This window comes from Oratosquilla oratoria, chromosome 17, assembly GCF_046742065.1.
Source record: "Oratosquilla oratoria isolate Oo_2021 chromosome 17, ASM4674206v1, whole genome shotgun sequence".
Taxonomy (NCBI): Eukaryota; Metazoa; Arthropoda; class Malacostraca; order Stomatopoda; family Squillidae; genus Oratosquilla; species Oratosquilla oratoria.
This window is the reverse complement of record NC_134793.1, coordinates 570,323-580,322: the sequence shown is the minus strand read 5'-3', so window position 1 is coordinate 580,322 and position 10,000 is coordinate 570,323. Positions and strand designations below refer to the sequence as shown.

Genomic DNA, 10,000 nt, shown 5'->3' with positions numbered 1-10,000 from the left:
GCCGACGTCTTGGACATCGTCCAGTATGCTCGAGTGAGGGGAGTCCGGGTTCTTCCGGAGTTCGACGCTCCTGTCCACATGGGCCACGGGTGGCAGTGGGGCGAGAAGGACGGTCTTGGCAAGCTGGTCGTTTGCCTTGATAAGGTGAGTCCAACGCCTCCTCCATGAATTTCTCTGTAGGGTTCCTTTGGTGAAACTCCATCATTGATAATGTGATAATCCTTCGAAGAGTGTCTACTTCCTGTCTGTAGGCCGTATTCCGACTTTATTTTCCCTGTGGTTTCTGCAATATATATATATATATATATATATATATATATATATATATATATATATATATATATATATATATATATATATATATATATTGCAGAAACCACAGGGAAAATAAAGTCGGAATACGGCCTACAGACAGGAAGTAGACACTCTCCGAAGGATTATCACTGATGGAGTTTCACCAAAGGAACCCTACGAGAGCGTTTTGCTGAGAGTCTCCAGCCGTCCCAATTTGGTAGCCTTCTTAATTATGAAAAATAACACCACCCCTGGAGGACCTAAGGAATCGAAAGCCGGCGTAGTTTACAAATTTAAATGCTCTGAAGAGGCATGCAAGCCCCTCGACATGAGCTACGTCGGACACACGATGACCACACGATGACCACACGGAGCATTTCACCAGCATTACATCGACACTCATGACAAGAAGCCGCGCTTGGAAGACCTCATCAGGGACACCGAAATAATTCACACAGACTCTAACTACGGACGCTTAATAATTGACGAGACGGTTAGTATTACTTTACAGCAGCCTACATTAAACGTCCAGAAGTCATCGGATCATGTCCTCCCTTCCAGTAGAAAAAACAGACCCGCACACCGTGACATTTTCCCACCGGAAGTTCCAACCCGACAAGACGTCACACAAGCCCATCGTAGGACTAGGCCCCCTTCCTGGCGCCGCCCACCCGCATATTCCCACCAATCATATTCCACCATTTCTATTTCTTCTCTGTTGTTTGTACGGCCCACGGGCCTTTATATTCTAATGTATTTCACATTTGTAATCAGTTTTACCCTGAAGACGACCATGTGAAATGGTTGAAACAGCTGTCGGTATAAAATGGAAAACCACTCTGACGACTTTCGTACTTTCCTCCAGAGTTTGAACCATGAAGAGAAAATGATACTTAGAAAGTTAGAGAAATGCTCTCTAAAAATCATTGATGCCACATGTGCTTTAGCATTCAACAGTAATTGTTTAAGAGAAAGACTTTGCCCAATATATATATATATACATATGCATTTCGTGGTGGCCACTGGTTGTGTTTTGAGTCAAACTTGGCAGAGAATACTTTTTTCAAGTTCAAACGCCTCGGTAGGAGTACATGCTACAATTAGAGAAATTAAGCTCATTGTGCACTTTAGCCTTACCATCAGTATACGCTCATCAACAAGATTAACCTGTAGATGATAATGAGCTTGTTAAGTGCATAGTTGAGTGGAGAGGTGTCATCAAGTATAATGTGGACAAAAGTGAGATGGGAGAAAAATGAGGAGGGGAGGGACGCCTTTTTGGATTGTTTTAAATGAGAGTTTAGAGACTTTTGGGAGAAAACGTAAATGGATTGAAGTTGGAGGATTTTCATGCTAGAGTAGGAGGTCAGTCAAAAGATGGGGGTAGTATCGTGTTGCTGCTTATGTCGTGCTGTGATAAGTCGCTTATATGTAATTTTTTCACTCCCTTTTGCATACTAACCATTATAATAACAAAGGCTGTGCTATCATATTCACATAAGCATGGTGTGTTGTATATGTGTGTTGTATATATATATATATATATATATATATATGTGTGTGTGTGTGTGTGTGTGTGTGTGTGTGTGTAGCTGTAATGAATATACAGTATTCATATAGTCATACATAAACCAACCCTGCGTTTCCTACATTTTTCCCTCAAGGATAAAACAAAGGCCGAAATTATAACTGATACATTTATACATATATCCGTGTGACATCTCTGGTTTCAGCGGCGTATCAGGTCACTCAGCCCATGACCTAGGCATAGTAAAGTTCCTCGTTCTGGTGGCACCACTGGGGCTGGATGCGGTCGGCCATGATGCCCCGCTGGACAAGTCGCTGGCGGTGGTGCATGAAGCGAGTCTCGGCGGTGCGCCAGTCGTGGTCTAGATCGGTCCAGAGTCGCTCACTAAGGGCCGAGCTTCTGGGCCACAGCTGATGCAAAAGAAAAGTCCAATGAGGGCATGCACAGTTAGGGTTGGGGAGGGATAAGAAATGAGTGTGTTAAGGTACATTCTTTGATATGTTTCTTGCATTGGGCGTTGGGCCCGGTCTAACTGTACTGGACGGCGTGGGACGGACAGACGGGCTCTGCCTTCAGAGCAGAGCGTCATCTTATACCTGTGGGGGCGGGATATATCTGACTGAGCTACTTTGACGTACAGAAAGGGCAGAACGAGGCCATCACCTTTTGTCAGGAGTCCCTCAGGGATTCCTTAATGCTTGCTCATGTGCACGCCATTCGACCAATCAGACATTAATGATAATAACAACTATTCCTCGAGTTTCGCTGACTGGAAACACGGAGCCCTACAGCAGCTGGCAACGCTCCTCAAGTACTCCCATATATCTGTTTGAGAAGAAACGTTGGACTGCATTCTGTGTTGTATTAGTGTGGTACCTCTGACATTGGCTTATCGTTGTAGTATGGAAGCAAACTCCTGTTGTCAGCTCTCCTTATTTGTAAATGTGGAAGGAATACAGTCGAAATTGATTAGGAGAGATCATGGGATCGGTCCGGAGACCAAATACCAACCTCTCGGGACTGCACCTGATTTAGGTGAGGGTGTTGATTGGTTTTGAGGATGCGTGGAGGGGAGATAGTTCTCCTCCACGTACATATTGTACATATTACAGGACCGCCATTTGCAAGTAACCATCATTAGTCTTGTTTCATTGATCAAAACACAACATAGAAATTACACGCAGACACAGAAACAGTTAAGAAAATAAACGAAATACAGGGGGATTTGTACGTGACACAAAGTATTATGAAAAAAATCAGGACTTGGGAAAGCAAAGAACTGTATGATCAGAGAAGAACAGACATAAACGATTTTTCTAATTATCATTAGCCAAGACAGTTGAGCTAGAATGTAAAAGTGTGAACACTTTTAGCTATTTTTCAGCAATTCACAAACAACTTAAGCGATTAGAATAATCTTTATAACTATACCCGTTGCACTGAGAACTGGCCGTTAGGGCGGAGCACTGGGAGTTCCCCTGTGGTGCCACATATAATTATTTTATAATTTTATTTTATTTTATAATTCTATTTTATAATTTTATAATGTTGCCACATATGATTATATTATAATTTTTGTCACACCACCACTGAGGTAAAAATCAAAGCAATGTTTTCTATACAAAGGTTTCGTTTCTTCGAGTCTAGACATGGCATATGGAAAAGAGAGAGCGACGTTGCCGCTACATCTAATCTCTGGCCCCGCCCCCCTCACACTGCATTCAGAAAACATTGCATCCACACGCACGTTCTCGCCATGGATGCCCATGTGTGGCAACACCGGGAAATCTCCTAGCCCCGCCTGGGCCTCCTAGGCCTCCTGGGCCTAGGAGGCCCTGGCCAAGCCAAGGAGACCCAGGAGGCCTAGGAGGCCCAGGAGGCCTAGGAGGCCCAGGGCCAAGCCAAGGAGGCCCAGGAGGACGAGGCCCAGGAGGCCGAGGCCCAAGAAGCCGAGGCCCAGGCCCAGGCCCAGGCCCAGGCCCAGGCCCAGGAGGCCCAGACCCCGGCGGCCCATACCCAGGCCCAAGAGGCCCAGACCTAAGAGGCTCAGGCCCAGGAGGCCCAGGCCCAGGAGGCCCAGGCCCAGGAGGCTCAGGCCCAGGAGGCCCAGGTCCAGGCCCAGGAGGCACAGGCCCTGGCGGCCAAGGACCACGTGGCCAAGGCCAAGACGGCCCAGATGGCCCAGGTCCATCCGGCCTAAGAGGCCCAGGAGGCCCAGGCCCAAGCCAAGGAGGCCCAGGAGGCCCAGGAGGCCCAGGAGGCTTAGGAGGCCCTGGCCAAGCCAAGGAGGCCCAGGAGGCCTAGGAGATCCAGGCCCAAGCCAAGGAGACCCAGGCCCAGGAGGCCCAGGCCCAGGAAGCCAAGGCCCAGGAAGCCAAGGCCCAGGCCCAGGAGTCCCATGCCCCGGCGGCCGATGCCCAGGCCCAAGAGGTTCAGACCTAAGAGGCTCAGGCTCAGGAGGCCTAGGCTAAAGATGCCCAGGCCCAGGAGGCTCAGGCCCAGGAGGCTCAGGCCCAGGAGGCCCAGGCCCAGGAGGCACAGGCCCAGATGGCCAAAACCAAGACGGCCCAGACGGCCCAGGCCTAGGAGGCCCAGGAGGCCCAGGAGGCCCAGGAGGCCCAGGCCAAGGAGGCCTAGGCCCAAGAGGCCCAGGCCCAGGACCAAGAGGCCAAGGCGTAGGCCAAGAAGGCCCAGGCCAAGGAGGCCCAGGCCCAGGTGGCCCAAGCATTAAAGGCCCAGGCCCAGGAGGCCCAGGAGGCCTATGAGGCCCTGGCCAAGCCAAGGAGGCCCAGGAGGCCCAAGCCCATCCGGCCCAGGCGTAGGAGGCCCAAGAGGCCCTGGAGGCCGAGGAGGCCCAGACCCAAGCCAAGAAGGCCCAGGAAGCCCAGGCCCAGGAAGCCCAGGCCCAAGAGGCCCAGGCCAAGGAGGCCTAGTCCCAAGATGCCCAGGCCCAGGACCACGAGGCCCAGACCCAGGTGGCCCAAGCATTAAAGGCACCAGGCCTAGGAGGCCCTGGCCAAGCCAAGGAGGCCCAGGAGGCCCAGGAGGCCTAGGAGGCCCAGGCCCAAGCCAAGGAGACCCAGGCCCAGGAAAGGAGGCCCAGACCACGGCGGCCCATGCCCAGGCCCAAGAGGCCCAGACCTAAGAGGCTCAGGCCCAGAAGGCCCAGGCCCAGAAGGCCCAGGCCCAGGAGGCCCAGGCCCAGGATCTTTTCATTTATTTATTTATTTACGAGTGCTGCTGATCTGTGGAACTCTTTAGAGTTTAGATGATGCAACTTGTGAAACTGGTAATATTCAAGCTTTAAGATGTAAGGCCAACTAGATTCTCAAGTAGTTACCATGGCACAATATATATATATATATATATATATATATATATATATATATATATATATATATATACATTTTTTTTTTTTTTTTTGTGATTTAGTTACTATAGTCGGAGCGAGGAGAAATGACCGATAAGGCGGGGCTAGGAGATTTCCCGGTGTTGCCACACATGGGCATCCATGGCGAGAACGTGCGTGTGGATGCAATGTTTTCTGAATGCAGTGTGAGGGGGGCGGGGCCAGAGATTAGATGTAGCGGCAACGTCGCTCTCTCTTTTCCATATGCCATGTCTAGACTCGAAGAAACGAAACCTTTGTATAGAAAACATTGCTTTGATTTTTACCTCAGTGGTGGTGTGACAAAAATTATAATATAATCATATGTGGCAACATTATAAAATTATAAAATAGAATTATAAAATAAAATAAAATTATAAAATAATTATATGTGGCACCACAGGGGAACTCCCAGTGCTCCGCCCTAACGGCCAGTTCTCAGTGCAACGGGTATAGTTATAAAGATTATTCTAATCGCTTAAGTTGTTTGTGAGTTGCTGAAAAATAGCTAAAAGTGTTCACACTTTTACATTCTAGCTCATCTGTCTTGGCTAATGATAATTAGAAAAATCGTTTATGTCTGTTCTTCTCTGATCATACAGTTCTTTGCTTTTCCAAGTCCTGATTTTTTTCGTAATACTTTGTGTCACGTACAAATTCCCCTGTATTTCGTTTATTTTCTTAACTGTTTCTGTGTCTGCGTGTAATTTCTATGTTGTGTTTTGATCAATGAAACAAGACTAATGATGGTTACCTGCAAATGGCGGTCCTGTAATATGTACAATATGTACGTGGAGGAGAACTATCTCCCCTCCACGCATCCTCAAAACCAATCAACACCCTCACCTAAATCAGGTGCAGTCCCGAGAGGTTGGCATTTGGTCTCCGGACCGATCCCATGATCTCTCCTAATCAATTTCGACTGTATTCCTTCCACATTTACAAATAAGGAGAGCTGACAACAGGAGTTTGCTTCCATACTACAACGATAAGCCAATGTCAGAGGTACCACACTAATACAACGCAGAATGCAGTCCAACGTTTCTTCTCAAACAGATATATGGGAGTACTTGAGGAGCGTTGCCAGCTGCTGTAGGGCTCCGTGTTTCCAGTCAGCGAAACTCGAGGAATAGTTGTTATTATCATTAATGTCTGACTGGTCGAATGGCGTGCACATGAGCAAGCATTAAGGAATCCCTGAGGGACTCCTGACAAAAGGTGATGGCCTCGTTCTGCCCTTGCTGTACGTCAAAGTAGCTCAGTCAGATATATCCCGCCCCCACAGGTATAAGATGACGCTCTGCTCTGAAGGCAGAGCCCGTCTGTCCGTCCCACGCCGTCCAGTACAGTTAGAACGGGCCCAACGCCCAATGCAAGAAACATATCAAAGAATGTACCTTAACACACTCATTTCTTATCCCTCCCCAAACCTAACTGTGCATGCCCTTATTGGACTTTTCCTTTGCATCAGCTGTGGCCCAGAAGCTCGGCCCTTAGTGAGCGACTCTGAACCGATCCAGACCACGACTGGCGCACCGCCGAGACCTGCTTCATGCACCACCGCCAGCGACTTGTCCAGCGGGGCATCATGGCCGACCGCATCCAGCCCCAGTGGTGCCACCAGAACGAGGAACTCTACTATGCCTACAGAGACTGAAAGATAAGGTCAGTATTACAAGCCAGATAAGGTAAGTCCTCCTGGGCCTCCTTGGCTTGGCCCTGGGCCTCCTTGGCTTGGCCAGGGCCTCCTTGACTTGGCCAGGGCCTCCTAGGCCTCCTGGGTCTCCTTGGCTTGGCCAGGGCCTCCTAGGCCTGGTGCCTTTAATGCTTGGGCCACCTGGGTCTGGGCCTCCTTGGCCTGGGCCTTGGCCTCCTGGTCCTGGGCCTGGGCCTCTTGGGCCTAGACCTCCTTGGCCTGGGCCTCTTGGGCTTGGGCTTCCTTGGTCTGGGCCTGGGCCTCCTGGGCCTCCTAGGCCTCCTGGGTCTCCTTGGCTTGGCCAGGGCCTCCTAGGCCTGGTGCCTTTAATGCTTGGGCCACCTGGGTGTGGGCCTCCTTGGCCTGGGCCTTGGCCTCCTGGTCCTGGGCCTGGGCTTCCTTGGTCTGGGCCTGGGCCTCCTGGGCCTTCTGGGCCTCCTGGGCCTCCTTTGCTTGGGTATGGGCCTCCTGGGCCTCCTGGGCCTCCTGGGCCTGGGCCGGATGGGCCGCCTTGGCCTTGGCCACCTGGTCCTTGGCCGCCTGGGCCTGGGCCTCCTGGGCCTCCTGGGCCTCCTGGGCCTCCTGGGCCTCCTGGGCCTCCTGGGCCTCCTGGGCCTCCTGGGCCTCCTGGGCCTCCTGGGCCTCCTGGGCCTCCTGGGCCGCCTGGGCCTCCTGGTCCTGGGCCTGGGTCTCTTGGGCCTAGGCCTTGGCCTCTTGGGCCAGGGCCTCCTGGTCCTGGGCCTCCTGGGCCTGGGCCTCCAGAGGCCTCCTGGGCCTCCTAGGCCTCCTGGGCCTGGGCCTGGGCTTTTTTGGCCTGGGCCAGGAGGCCCAAGCCCAGGCCCAGGAGGCCAAGGCCCAGGAGGCCCAGGCCCAGGAGGCCCAGGCCAAAGAGGCCCAGGCCCAGGCCTAGGAGGCCCAGACATCCCATGCCCAGGGCATGGCCCAGGAGGCTCAGGCCCAAGTGGCCCAGGACCTGGTGGCCCAGACCCAAGCCCGGGAGGCCCAAGAGGCTAAGGCCTAGAACGCCCAAGAGGCTCAGGCTCTGGAGGCCCTGGCCCAAGAGGCCCAGGCCCAAGAGGCCCAGACCTAAGAGGCCCATGCCCAGGAGGCCCAGGAGCCAGCGGCCCATGCCCAGGCCCAGGACACCCAGGCCCAGGCGGCCAAGAATCAGGAGGCCCAGGCCAAGGCGGTCCAGACTGCCCAGGAAGCCCCGGCCAAGGAGGCCCAGGAGGCCCAGGCCCAAATGGCCCAGGACCAGGAGGCCGAGGCCAAGGCCAAGAGGGCCCAGGAGGCCTAGGCCCAGCCCCAAGAGGCCAAGGCCCAGGAGGCCCAGGCCCAGGACCAAAGCCCTGGCGGTCCAGGTCCAGAAGGCCCAGGCCCAGAAGGCCCAGGCCCAGAAGGCCCAGGCCCAGAAGGCCCAGGCCCAGAAGGCCCAGGCCCAGAAGGCCCAGAAGGCCCAGGCCCAGAAGGCCCAGGCCCAGGAGGCCGAAGCCCAGGAGGTCCAGGACCCGGCTGCCCAGGCCCAGGCGGCCCAGGCATCCCATGCCCAGGGCATGGCCCAGGAGGCTCAGGCCCAAGTGACCCAGGACCTGGTGGCCCAGACCCAAGCCCGGGAGGCCCAAGAGGCCCAGGCGGCCCAGGCATCCCATGCCCAGGGCATGGCCCAGGAGGCTCAGGCCCATGTGGCCCAGGACCTGGTGGCCCAGACCCAAGCCCAGGAGGCCCAAGAGGCCAAGGCCCAGGAGGCCCAAGAGGCTCAGGCTCAGGAGGCCCTGGCCCAAGAGGCCCAGGCCCTGGCCCAGGCTGGCCCAAGCCCAGGCGGCTCAGGCCCAAGCCCAGGAGCCCCAGGCCCAAAAGGCCCATACCCAGGAGGCCCAGGACCCAGCGGCCCATGCCCAGGACCAGGAGGCCTAGGCCCAGGCGGCCAAGGACCAGGAAGCTCAGACCAAGGCGGTCCAGACTTCCCAGGCCCATGCGGCCCAGAAAGCCCCGGCCAAGGAGGCCCAGGACGCCCAGGCCCAAATGGCCCAGGACCAGGAGGCCGAGGCCAAGGCCAAGAGGGCCCAGGCCCAGGCACAAGAGGCCAAGGCCAGGAGGCCCAGGCCCAGGCCCAGGCGGCCCAGGACCAGGCCCTGGCGGCTCAGGACTAGACCCTGGCGGCCCAGGCCCAGAAGGCCCAGGCCCAGAAGGCCCAGGCCCAGGAGGCCGAAGTCCAGGAGGCCCAGGACCCGGCTGCCCAGGCCCAGGCGGCCCAGGCATCCCAAGTGGCCCAGGACCTGGTGGCCCAGACCCAAGCCCGGGAGGCCCAAGAGGCCCAGGCGGCCCAGGCATCCCATGCCCAGAGCATGGCCCAGGAGGCTCAGGCCCAAGTGGCCCAGGACCTGGTGGCCCAGACCCAAGCCCAGGAGGCCCAAGAGGCTAAGGCTCAGGAGGCCCAGGAGGCCCAGGCTCAGATGGCCCTGGCCCAAGAGGCCCAGGCCCTGGCCCAGGCTGCCCAGGCCCAAGCCCAGGCGGCTCAGGCCCAAGCCCAGGAGGCCCAGGCCCAAGAGGCCCAGGAAGCCACGGCCAAGGAGGCCAAGGCCCAGGAGGCCAAGGCCCAGGAGGCCCAGGCCCATGCCCAAGCCCATGCCCAAGCCCAGTAGGCCCAGGCCCAAGAGGCCCAGGCCCAGAAGGCGTAGGCCCAGGCCAAGGATGCCCAGGAGGCCAAGGCCTAGGCCCAGGCGGCCAAGGCCCAGGAGGCCAAGACTTAGGCCCAGGCGGCCAAGGCCCAGGGGGCCCAGGCCCAGGCGGCCCAGGCCCAAGAGCCCCATGCCCAGGTCCAAGAGGTTTATGCCCAGGCGGCCCAGGTCCAAGAGGTTTATGCCCAGGTGGCCCAGGCCCAGGAGGGTTTGGGCCTGGGCCTCTTGGGCCAGGGCCTCCTGGGCCTTGGTCTGGGCCGCCTGGGCCTGGGCCTCTTCGGCCTGGGCGTGGGGCGCCTGGGAACTGGGCCTCCTAGGCCTGGGGCGCCTGGGCCTGGGGCCTGGGCCTCCTAGGCCTGGAGCGCCTGTGCCTGGGGCGCCTGGGCCTGGACCTCCTGGGTCTGGGCCTGGGTTTC

The 10,000-nt window shown here is 55.9% G+C and overlaps 1 pseudogene; it reads left to right on the top strand.

Annotated features, from left to right (window-relative positions):
• The window catches only part of LOC143034337 (chitooligosaccharidolytic beta-N-acetylglucosaminidase pseudogene), a 7,753-nt pseudogene extending 7,570 nt beyond the window's left edge, over nucleotides 1-183 (top strand).
• Nucleotides 184-10,000: the final 9,817 nt, after the last annotated feature.